The sequence below is a fragment of the Callorhinus ursinus genome, unplaced genomic scaffold, assembly GCF_003265705.2.
Source record: "Callorhinus ursinus isolate GAN/ISIS: 27379988/994484 unplaced genomic scaffold, GSC_fseal_2.0 scaffold49, whole genome shotgun sequence".
Classification (NCBI taxonomy): Eukaryota; Metazoa; Chordata; class Mammalia; order Carnivora; family Otariidae; genus Callorhinus; species Callorhinus ursinus.
In genome coordinates, this window is record NW_027397111.1 from 55305 (window position 1) to 67205 (window position 11901).

Here is an 11901-nt window from a genome sequence, read left to right on the forward strand (position 1 = left end):
GGGTTAGCCCGGTGATGGGTATTAAAGAGGGCACATATTGAATGGAGCACTGGGTGTTATAGCAAACAATGAACCATGGAACACTACATCAAAAACTAATGATGTAATGTGTGGTGACATAACATAATAAAATAAAATTAAAAAAATAAAAAAGAAGAGCTATGTGATTATTTCAGTATGTGCCAATAATTCATTTGATAAAATTTAACATCTGTTTGAGAAAGACCCCTTTATAGTCTGAAATAAAAGAAAACATGACACCTATAGCAAATGTGATTCTTAATTAAAACAATAGAAACATTGCCATTAAAGCCTGGAACAAAAGAGGATATTATTATTAAACATTGTCCTGACAGCCCTACCTAACACAGTAGGATGAAAAATAGATATAAGTATAAATATTAAAAAGAAAGGATAAAAAATGCTATTATTTTTACATAGTTTATTTTTCATTAATCTTTTTCTTGTCAAAACAGAAACAAAACTGCATGAAATAATTAGTGTGCATCTTAATTATTACAAAGCAAGTACTCCTGTATCCATCCCCTAGCTCAAGAACTAGAACTTTGCCAGTCAACCAGAATCCCGTCTATATGCCCCCTCTCAGTCGTAACTCCTGCCTCCCCCAAAACAAACCACCATGCTGACTTTTATGATGATCACTTGTTTGAAAAGTGCTACTATTTTTGTTTTCAGGTGCCTTTTCAGAGGATATGATTGTGTACCCGTGAAGTCAAGAGACTCACCTGACTGACCTATTAGAACTAATGAGATCAGTAGGATGGACTTCGCTCCTACAATTATTCTCCCACTTTCTAAATCACCTATTTCTTCTGCCCTACTGGACCATTCTTTCTCTAGTATTTTCTATATTAACAACAACCGAAAATCCCCCCTTTACCCCACATCCCCCTCCAGCTGCAACCACATTTTTTTTCTGCTCCTCTACAACAAAACTCCTCTGAAAGAGTTGACTCTGGCCTGATCTCACCTCTGCCTATATAAACTGGATTCCCTCTGTCCCACACCACTGACAACTGCTCTTGTCTGGGATCCCAATGACTTCCCTGTTGCTGAATCCCGGTTATATTTCTGTCCTCAACTTGAAGTAGCATTAGAGGCAACAGACAGTTTTTCCTTCTTAAAACACTTTCTCCTCTTGGCTTCTGGATACCATATTCACCTGAGTTTTCTCCCTGCCTGGTGTCCATCCCTTCAGCCTCCTTGTCCTCCTCTGCTTAGCCTCCGAACATTGGCATGCCCCAGGGCCCAGCACTGGGCCTCTTTCTTGTCTCTTGATACATTTTCTCCCTAGAGAATTTCACCTAGCCCTGTGATTTTTTTTTTAATATTTTATTTATTTATTTGATAGAGAGACACAGTGAGAGAGGGAACACAAGCAGGGGGAGTGGGAGAGGGAGACGCAGGCTTCTCCCGAGCAGGGAGCCTGATGTGGGGCTCGATTCCAGGACCCCGGGATCACGACCTGAGCTGAAGGCAGACGCCCAATGACTGAGCCACCCAGGTGCCCCTAGCCCTGTGATTTTATGTACTATATGTATGATCATTATACCAGTGACTTCTAAATTTATATTTCTGCCTGTGATCTCTTTTCTGAATTTTGGACTCCCATTGCTTAATGCCTACCTGACATTTTCATTTGGATAGTAAGGGGGGCATATCAAACCTAACAAGTCCAAAACAAGGCTTAATTTTCTCCACCTTGCCAAACCTGCTCCCCCTCCGCCATCTGCATCTCAGTAAGTACAACCATAATCTACCCAATTGCCAAGTAAAGAGCCTATAAATTATCCTTGAAACTCAGTTTCCCTTACCAGTCTCCCACCCCTGACATCAGCTGATCCTATCGACTCCACCTCTGAAGCACATCCTCAGGTTATACGTTCTTCATTTTCTTCATCTGCACTCTACCCATATCCAGCATCATATCTCACTGGACCCCTTCAGTAGCCTTTCAGCCAGTCTCCCTGTTTCCACTCTTAACTTCTTATACCTCACACCCACAACTAATCTCCCTCTGTCTACCTTAGAACTGGGAGGAGGGAGAAGACAGTGACCGGGGGCTCCTTGAAGCTTTAGCATAAAAGATTGATTTGACTTTATAACAACAAAACTGTTGTAAGGTATAAAACATCTGAAATGAAGTTAAAAACATGAAAGGCTTAGGTGATGGTGATGCGTATAATAGTTACCATCCATAATATCTAGAGAGCTCCTACTTATCAATAAGAAAAAAATAGCCCATTAAAGAATGAGCAGTGACAGGAAATTCACAAGTGAACAAATGTCTGAAAAGATGCTCAGCTCTGCTAATAATTAGAAAATGCTAATTAAAATTAGATATTTGTCTTTGCTACTATCAAAATTAAAATGAATAGCATCCACTGTTGTTTGGGATGAGGATGTTGTTTTATATTCTTGGGAGTAGGGATGGAAGTTGGTATCATCTTTCTGGAAGGCAGTCTGGCAGTATTGCACAAATGGGAATGAGTTCTACAGAAATGCCAAACTGCATATATGCACACATATTTGAACATAGGTTCTATCATTCTGTTGTCATGATTTGAAAAAATATATCCAGAGACTACTATATGCCAGGCACTGGGATAGCCAATGGAGATTTAACAAAAAAACAATAACAAAAACAAAAAAGAATTTTTGTCTTGTGGGAGATGTAAGTTAATGAAGTCACACAACTGGGTAATAACTAGTGCTGTAAGTGCTCTAAAGCAAACGGGCAGGGTGTGAGAAAGGGGCAAATTAGGAGCCTAACTTAGACCGGGGAGCAAAGGAATTGACCCTCAAGTGAAAACCTAAATGAAGGGTGGGAAAAGTTCATCAGGTGAAGAGACGGGGTTGGGGTGTGAGGATGGAGATCTTCAGGGTAAGCATGTGGGAAGGGTCTGAAGTGGGAAGGAGCTTTGCAGAGAGGATTAGAACACAGCGGTGGATGGAATGCAGTGAAAGAAGGGAGAGTGATAGGGTAACAAGCTAGAGAGGTACACAAGGGCCAGATCAGAGGCCTTTGCAGATGATGAAAAAGACTTTAAGGTTTATCCCATGGCTTTTGGCCCGTGGACACCGCTGAGTAAACATTGTTAAAGTCTCCCTTCCCACTGCTGTCGTGTCTAAACCAGAGTCTCCCAAAGAGCCTGAAAAGCTGCAGAAGCTCTTCGTCGGAGGTTTGAGCTTTGAAACACCCAATGTGCCTCTGAGGAGCCATTTTGAGCCATGGGGAATGCTTGCAGACTGTGTGAATATGAGAGAGCCAAACATCAAACGCTCCAGAGGCTTTGGGTTTGTCACCCATGCCACTGTGGAGGAGGTGGATGCAGCCACGAATACAAGGCCACACAAGGTGGATGGAAGAGTTGTGGAACCAAAGAGGGCTGTCTTAAGATTCTCAAAGACCTGGTGCCACTTAACTGTGAAAAAGATTTTTGTGGGTGGCATTAAAGAAGATGCTGAAGACCATCACCTAAGAGGTGATTTTGAACGGTATGGGAAAATTGAAGTGATCGAGATCATGACTGACGGAGGCAGTGGCAGAAAGAGAGCCTTTGCTTTTGTAACATTTGATGACCATGACTCTGGAGACAAGATTGTCATTCAAAAAAGCCCATACTGTGAACGGCCACAACTGTGAGGTAAGGAAAGTCCTAGATAAGCATGAGATGGTGAGTGCTTCATCCAGCCAGACAGGTTGAAGTGGTTCTGGAAATTTTGGTGGCAGTCGTGGAGGTGGTTTTGGGGGCAATGACAACTTTGGTTGTAGGGGAAACTCTAGTGGGTGAGGTGGCTTTGGTGGCAGTCGAGGTGGTGGTGGATATAGGCCAGTGGAGATAGCTTTAATGGATTTGGTAATGATGGAAGCAGCTTTGGAGGTGGCGGAAACTGTAATGATTTTGGCAACTACAACAATCAATCTTCAAAGTTTGGACCCATGAAAGGAGGAAATTTTAGAGCCGGAAGCTCTGGGCCCCATAGTGGTGGAGGCTAATACTTTGCCAAACCACGAAACCAAGGTGGCGATGGCAGTTCCAGCAGCAGCATTATCTATGGAAGTGACAGGAGGTTTTAATTACTGCCAGGAAACAAAGCTTAGCAGGAGAGGAGAGTCAGAGAAGTGACAGGGAAGCTACAGGTTACAACAGATTTGTGAACTCGGCCAAGCACAGTGGGGGCAGGGCCGAGCTGCTATGAAGAAGACATGTTTTAGACATGTGTCTGGGCAAAACACCCGAGGACTCTATTTGTGACTAATTGTATAGAAGGTTATTTTAGTTTCTGTTCTGTGCAAAGTGTAAAGCATTCCAACAAAGGGTTTTAATGTAGTTTTTTTTTTTTTTTTGCACCCATGCTGTTGATTGCTAAATGTAATAGCCTGATCATTTAAATGTATATTTTAAAAAATAATAAGTGAACTTCATCCTATGAATAATGGGGAGCCATTTTATCGCTATGGTCAGTGTAGAGACATGATTTTTTTTTTTTTTTGCATTTGGAAAGTGTGGCAAAAATGATTGTGTAGACTCAACAGTAGTTTTTGGCATATTTTAAAAATGAGAATGGAGGAAGAAAAAGGAAAACCAGAGAGGAGATAACCGCAGTATTTCAGAGACAAGATGGTGGTGGATTGGACTGGCACAGTGGCAGAGGACATGGAGAGGAGTGGATGAGTTCAAGTATATATTAGAGGTAGAAGAGACCAAATTTGGTCATTTGTGGGATGAAGGAGATGAAAAAGAAGCATATGCAGGAAGGAAGGAGACTTGAGGCAGGCAGGGAGATCATTTACCTTTTTTTATTGAGGTGAAATTCACATAACATAAAATTAACCATTTTAAACTGAACGATGCATTTAGTACATCAACATTGTTGTGTAACCACTACCTCTATCTACAAAAACATTTCCATCATCTCAAAATAAAACCCTGTACCCACTAAACAGTTGCTCCTTTTCTCCCCCTCTCTGCCCTTGGCAGCCACCACACTGCCTTCTGTTTCTATGGATTTACCTATTCTGGATATTTCCTATGAATTGAATCATACGATATGTTTGATCTTTTGTCTGGCTTCTTTCAGGTAGCATAACGTTTTCCAGGCTCGTTCAGGTTGTAGCCTGTATTAGTACTTCACTGATTTTTTATGGCTGAATAGTATTTCATTGTATGTATATACCACAGTTTGTTTATCCATTTATCCATTGAATGGATGGATGGACTTTTGTGTCTACCTTTCAGCTATTGTGATTAGTGTTGCTGTGAACATTGGTGTATAATGATTTGTTTAGAATCTGTTTTAGGTTATTTTGGGTGTATACCTAGGTGTGGAATTACCAGGTCTTATGTTAATTCTCTGTTTAACTTTTTGAGGAACCACCAAACTGTTTTCCACAAGGGCTGAATCATTTTATACTCCCACCAGCAGTGTGCAACAGTTCAAATCTCTCCACGTCCTCACCAACACTTGTTACTTTCCCAGGTCCTCTTTGGGGTATGCTACGATGCCAGTGTGTTATGGAAGTAGAGATATCAAATAAGCTGTTGGATTTAAGCAACAGTTCAAATCTCTCCACGTCCTCACCAACACTTGTTACTTTCCCAGGTCCTCTTTTGGATATGCTACGATGCCAGTGTGTTATGGAAGTAGAGATATCAAATAAGCTGTTGGATTTAAAGGTCTGGAGTTCAGAAGGAAGGTTTGGTCTTGGAATATATATTTTGGAATTGTTAGCATACCAAGGACACTTAAAAACAGGAAAGAGGATGACATTGGCAAGGAAAAGGGTATGGACTGAGAGAAGAGGGCCTAGATCCTTGCTCAGAAGAACTCTGGGTGTCTGGAGGGAAGAAGAAGAGGACCTGGCAAAGATCAAGGAGGGCCAAACCAAAGATACCACCAAGGCAGCTTAGCAAAGGAGAAACAGGAAGTTGGGATGCGTCCCTTCTCAAATATGTCCTGCTGAAGATCCAGGGAGTGCAATGAGGTGTTCTTTATTACTATCCATGGAATCAGTACTTTTAATATCTCAAAAGACACATCTCAGGATCAGAAAACTCCTTGCCAAAGATTTTCACAGATCTCGGGGTGCCTGGGATCGAGTCCCACGTTGGGCTCCCTGCTCAGCAGGGAATCTGCTTCTCCCTCTCCCTCTGCTCCTTCCCCCTGCTCATGCATGCCCTCTCTCTCTTGCTCGCTCTCTCAAATAAATAAAGAAAGAAATCTATCTCAGAAAAAAAAAAGATTTTCACAGATCTAGAAGATAGTACAAACATAAGGAGAGAGACCATTTCCCATCTGGGTACCACTCAAAGCTTCTAATTTTGGTACAGAGGTGTCCATGTCTTAATCTTTGTAACCTATGAATATGTTATTTTTCATGGCAAAAGGGACTTTGCAGATGTGATTAAATTAAGTATTTCGAGATGGGAGGATTATCCTGGATTATCTGGGTAGGCACGAAGTAATCACAAAGGTCCTTATAAATGCTAGAAGGGGGCAGGCAAGTCAGAGATAGAGTCAAAGATGCTACATTGCTTGCTCTGAAGATAGATGAAGGATTGAGACAAGGGAACTTTTTAATTTAATTTTATTTTATTATGTTATGTTAGTCACCACACATTACATCATTAGTTTTTGATGTAGTGTTCCATGATTCATTGTTTGCATATAACACCCAGGGCTCCATTCAATACATGCCCTCCTTAGTACCCATCACCAGGCTAACCCATCCCCCCACCTCACTCCCCTCTAAAACCCTGTTTGTTTCTCAGAGTCCATAGTCTCTCATGGTTCGTCTCCCCCTCCCATCTCCCCTCCTTCATTTTTCCCTTCCTACTATCTTCTTCCTTTTTTTTTTTAAACATATAATGTATTATTTGTTTTAGAGATACAGGTCTGTGATTCATCAGTCTTGCACAATTCACAGCGCTCACCATAGCACAAAGCCTCCCCAGTGTCCATCACCCAGCCACCGTATCCCTCCCAACCCCCTCCACTCCAGCAACCCTCGGTTTGTTTCCTGAGATTAAGAATTCCTCATATCAGTGTGATCATAAGATACATGTCTTTCTCTGATTGACTTATTTCGCTTAGCATAATACCCTCTAGTTCCATCCACGTCGTTGCAAATGGCAAGATTTCTTTTTTTTTTTTATGGCTGCATAATATTCTATTGTATATATATACCACATCTTCTTTATCCATTCATTTGTTGATGGACATCTTGGCTCTTTCCATAGTTTGGCTATTATGGACATTGCTGCTATAAACATTGGGGTGCACATACCCCTCTGGATCACTACGTTTGTGTCTTTGGGGTAAATACCCAGTAGTGCAATTGCTGGGTCGTAGGGTAACTCTATTTTCAACTTTTTGAGGAACCTCCATACTGTTTTCCAGAGAGGCTGCATCAGCTTGCATTCCCACCAACAGTGTAGGAGGGTTCCCGACAAGGGAACTTTTTTTTTGACGTGATGGGAATGTTCTATATTTCAATTGGTGGTTACACAACTGTATATGTTTGTCAAAGCACGCAGAACTGTGCATCTCCAAAAGGTGAATTTTACTGCATGTAAATTATACATCAATAAACGTGGCTTTTAAAAAATTGAAGAAAAAATATCCTACAATATAATGTGTTACACCTATAGTCCTTTGGGACAGGATCTAATGGACTGAGCACTCAACCAATAAATAACTTAGTCCAAATTTTTGACTCCTGTGCCATGTTGTTCAAATATTTTTTTCTGGTAATATACCGTGCTCATCTGCTTGCAGCTTTAACATTTCTTTAATTGGAAACGTATTGAGCACTTCCCTTCTAAAAAGTTAAACAATCGCTCTTTCTCAAGGAACAAGGGAAGACACCAAAAGAATGGTGAAGTAGGGCTGGGCTATCGAATAACCCAGAAGCACAGAGACCTGTGGGAGGTGGGGGGAATTCCTGCTTTGTTGGCGACCTAGAGAAGCAGACAAGCCTATAGAAGGTCATTATGTCAGTAGATGTCATCTTGGTTTGGAGGGAATTTCCAACTCCGGGTTGTTTAATATTAGACTTATGTAGTTAAGGATGGCCTGGCATTAGCTTAATTAAAACAGGAGTCGGATATATCTAAAGGCTAAGGTGCAGGCTGGCGGGGACCGTCAGCACCAAGCGGAGGTCAGCTCCCGCCGATGCTCCCCCCGCGCCGGGCAGGCGAACTCTCTTCTCATTGGCTGCTGCTCGGCTGTCTCGGGCGCCCATTGGCCCGCTACGACTCCCGCTTCCTATAAGAAGCGGGCAGCGCGGGTCCACAGGCTGTCCCAGCTTACCGCCCGCAGCTGCACAGGTGAGTGGGGTGGCTCCTTCCCGCTGGGATCAGGGACCACCATCGAGGATTCAGGGGAGCTGGGCCAGCGCGGGGCGGAGGCCGGGTCACTCTCTCAGAAAGTAACTACCTGTGGAGATCTGGACCTGGGGAGTCAGAGTAGTACCCCTGTGGTGACTGTTCTTTCCTCCTACCCTCTTTGGGAAGAAAAGACACGGTTTTTGAGGGCCTGGTGTGTGCCAAGAACAGGCTCTTTACACATCATCTGATTTCACCTTCACGACAAACCCTGTGAGGTGCGTATTCCTTACATTTTTACTTTTCTTGGAAAGTTCAGAGTTGAAAGTACAGAGTCAAGTCTGTATGATTCCTCTGTGTTAGCAAAAAACAAATGCATTCTTCTTCCTTTCCTTCCTCTTGACCAAATGGCAACATCTCTTTTTTCCTTCTCCCATTAAGGGAACCAGTCCTTAGACATCTCCAAAGAAAAGGGCATTTCAGATGCAAAACCTCTCAGCACCACACCTCCCTTCATCACCTGCACCCTAACACAGTACAAGGTTACAACTGACAAACAGTGCTAGTAGTTCAGATCCAGCGGTAAGCTTAACCTTGCCTCTGACCATTTGGTTTTCAAAAGTGGCTTAAAATTAATTCCCCATTGATGTTCTACTCTAGTTGGCTTAGGGGAAAAACTGGAGTTCTAGTTCTAATCCATCCAGTAAAAGTTTGTGCCCGTCAATTAATTCTCAAAGAAGGATGGAATTCATTTATTTGTTTTAAAAATAGAAGTGAACACAGCTTAAAGTAACTAGAAGTGTTTCTTACAGATAATACACATAATCTGTGGTGTATGAATTTCAGCACTGGAGTTCACTTGTATATATGTTGTTATCATATTAGCTTATCTTCAGGTAGGGATGTGTCTTATATTTCCATTCTCCTTGCCAGTGCCTTTATTTCCTAGGAAAATGTTTTTCATGCGCACTGTTTTCTCTTTTTTTTTCATCTCCACTTTCATTCTCATTCCCTTCCCTGAGTCAGAAAAGAAAAACAAGATTCTCTGGAAGATTGTCTCCCTCCACACCAGTCCTTTCCACAGCTTTTAGTTCTGTCTTCAAACAGCATCTGTGATTTCAAAATATTTTAATTCGATAGTGCTTTGTGCTTCTTAGATCAGATAAATTTAATTATACTTGTTACTGATTAAATTGAAGGGAGAAAAGAATTAGTCAATGTAAACACCTTGATTGCTACTCTTTCAAGGGGCTGTTGATCTTCTGACCTCCTTGGTATGTCTTCCTTATTTCCCATGGTATATCCTGAACACCAGTGCATCTTTAGTCAGGCCAGGAAATGCAGCAGGAGAACGACTCCCTGCCTTTTATAGGAAAGGGGAAAATACCAGCTGACATTGGCCCATTAGAGTGTTTTTTAAAAAATAAAATACATACTTTTTTTTGTTGGGTTTAAACAGGTGTGACCCATGGGATACTGTAGAGCTTCTTATCTTACCAGGCTGTGCTATGGTTTTTGCCCCTGAAGAAGTAGAGGGGGTAGATATGCTGAAGGGAGAAAGGAAACAAAGTGACAAGAGAAAATGTTGAGGTTCTGAAAAGGGTTTGGAGGGTAGTTGATAAAGGGAAAAATAGCTGATGCCTCATAAGCTCAACCAGACAAAGTTATGTTCTTAGAGCAAAGCCCTATGTTCTATAAACTTATTTTGGGGGGTCCGGCAGTGGGTGGAGGGTGGGAATAGGGGAGTGGATGAGAATTGTTTTCTTCTAGTTTCTTACCGAAAGTTCCTTTTGAGAAACTTTATTCTTATATTAACTTAAACAAGAAGGATAGGAATGTTTCCGAATCTCGATATAAAATGCCTTGTGCATAATAAATATTCAGTTAATGTATCCTTCACTCTTCTCTCCCCCAACCCACTAAGGAGATGTTGGTGGCAAAACTAGATCCATTCCAGAACCAGGGAAAGAAGAGAGAATTATGAAACCCAAAAGGATGGGGTGAGATGAGCCATGACTGTTACTACCTTCTTACAGTGGCTCCTGGGGGAGCTTAAGGGCCAATTTTGAAATGTGAAGGGAAATCTTTATATAGTTTTATACGAGAGTTGTGTTCTAAACTCTGAGAGATCGTTGAAGGATGAACTGTCAGGAGATTTGAAATTTTGTCAGTTTTCCCACTGACTGGCAAAACTCACCTTTATTGTTCTCTGATCCTTGCTCCCAGTTGTTAAAATTTGCTTTCATTATGAACATGGTGGTGGGCTACGAAGTAGCTTATATTTGCGGAATCCTTTTCCTTCAGCATGTCATGGTGACAATATCAAGGAATATGGGGATTTAGTAAATATAGGTTGACTGGGGTCTTCATGTATTTACAAATGAATTGCTAAATTATTCACTTGAGATATGGAACTTAATATATTTTAGGGGTTTCATAATAAATAAACTAATGAAACTGAAAATCACCTTAAGACAAAAGAATACTTACATTTCATGTCATAAAACAGCCTTTACCATCTTGTAAAATGCTTAATTCCCAGGGCAAGAAAAATTCTTAACCAGAAGAGTTTAGAATGTCAATTTTATTATATTTAACATTTTATCTTTTTTTGAAGACTGGGAAAATTGGGATGCACTTACCATTATTAGAGCTAGTATTAATTGAATACTTTGTGTAGGTCAGCAACTATTCTAATAGTTTTATACATTATATATATATATTTAATTCTCCTTATAACCATGAGATTGGTGTCAATTATCCTCCCTCCAATTTTGCAAATAAGGAAACTTATACACATAGAAATTAGAACTTGTCTAGACGGATTTGTAGATGAATTTGTTAACTAGCAATTTGCTGTATGATTTTATATCTCTTATTGTTTGCATTTACATACCATAGGACAAAATTACCCATACTCTGTGTGAAAAAAAAAAAGCCTATGGCCTTTGAGTGATAGTTAGATAAGAAATGTCTCCAAAGGTTTTCATATCTCTAAATGTATTTTGAGAATGCATCCCCGAATTTTTAACCCCAGAGCTACAAGTTCAGAATTTCCTATATATACTTTAAGTTTACCAAAGGGGCAGTTTCTATGAAGCTGCAAGTCTCTTTTAGGATCTCTTGTTTCTCATTTATAAATCCTTTCTGATCAGACTTATGGATGGGCCAGAAGCCATCTCCATTTATCTTTAGGATATTTGTCAAGGATGGGAAAGTGGGGGGTGTGTAGGGAGATGGTATGTTCCTCAGATACCATAGCTGGGATCTCAGGGTTTCATTCTCTTCTGCTTATTTGTGCTTTTTAGGAAATCTGTCTCTCCTTCTCTCCCTCCCTCATACATAAGTCTGTGAATCCATTGGAGGCAAATTGTCTTCTTTGTTTTTTAATCTTTACAGCCTTAACACTGACTATGATACTTTATACACATGAATGTGCTTGGGTTGAAATTTCATTTAATTTACCATTAGTAAACAGTAGAGTCACAGAAAAATCCAGATTATTATTAAGTTTAACCAGTCTTTTGTTTTTAAAGCATTTGTCATAGAG

At 40.8% G+C, this 11901-nt stretch overlaps 1 pseudogene; it reads left to right on the forward strand.

Annotated features, from left to right (window-relative positions):
- Positions 1-4102, forward strand: part of LOC112806232 (heterogeneous nuclear ribonucleoprotein A1-like 3) — a 12754-nt pseudogene extending 8652 nt beyond the window's left edge.
- The last annotated feature ends 7799 nt before the right edge of the window (positions 4103-11901 follow it).